Source organism: Mugil cephalus, chromosome 5, assembly GCF_022458985.1.
Source record: "Mugil cephalus isolate CIBA_MC_2020 chromosome 5, CIBA_Mcephalus_1.1, whole genome shotgun sequence".
In the NCBI taxonomy this organism is placed as follows: Eukaryota; Metazoa; Chordata; class Actinopteri; order Mugiliformes; family Mugilidae; genus Mugil; species Mugil cephalus.
In genome coordinates this window covers 26,836,904-26,837,658 of record NC_061774.1, presented here as the reverse complement: position 1 = coordinate 26,837,658, position 755 = coordinate 26,836,904, and the positions used below count along the sequence as shown (strand labels likewise).

General features: G+C 44.4%; 1 non-coding gene across 1 annotated transcript; it reads left to right on the top strand.

Moving 5' to 3' along the window:
* The first annotated feature begins 243 nt into the window (after positions 1–243).
* On the top strand, positions 244–325 carry trnal-aag. The gene has a single exon. It is a non-coding gene; the product is annotated as a tRNA-Leu (tRNA).
* The last annotated feature ends 430 nt before the right edge of the window (positions 326–755 follow it).

The window sequence follows — 755 nt, the reverse complement described above, 5'->3', positions numbered from 1 at the left end:
GAGGAGTTTCCAGAAAGGGATAGAAACATGGAGGTAGAAAAACAAAGACGAACCAAAGCTTGAATCCATGTGGACAGAGATGTTGGAGATGTGGAGACGTCTTGGTTCATCTTCTTCTCCTGAATCAGTTTTGTCAGTAAAGTTCTTCTGTTATTTCCAAACACTTGAAGAAGTTTCACCCAGTTCTTCGTTTCGAACTGACTAGTGGGACACTAAACGGGAACATCACGACACCGTGTCTGTGGTAGTGTGGCCGAGCGGTCTAAGGCGCTGGATTAAGGCTCCAGTCTCTTCGGAGGCGTGGGTTCAAATCCCACCACTGCCATTTCCTTTGGGCGCCTTTTGTGCCATTGTGGTTAAAGAACCAGGCCAGGAACTGGTTTGAATTCCAGGAAGAAATGTGCGAGGGCGGAGTGACTAAGTAGCCCTTTCCCCTCCGCATCCACGGCTGAAGTGCCCCCCAGTGAGATGCCCACGATACCAGCTTGATGCCCAACAAATGTGAGGCTGTTTTTCTACTGTAACTGATGTTTTGGGGCATGAACACATATAAATCTGATCATTTTATTCAATGTCCATGGAAAAATTTAAATTTCAATCATTCGACTGATTCAGCTCCAACAGTGAACGCTGCAGGACGACATTTATACAACTCAGCTGTACGACAACTCACTTTTATGTAACAACAACTCCATGTTATTCATGTTATCCTGCACATAACTGCATCTTATAAATCCTACCTATGTATATAAAAT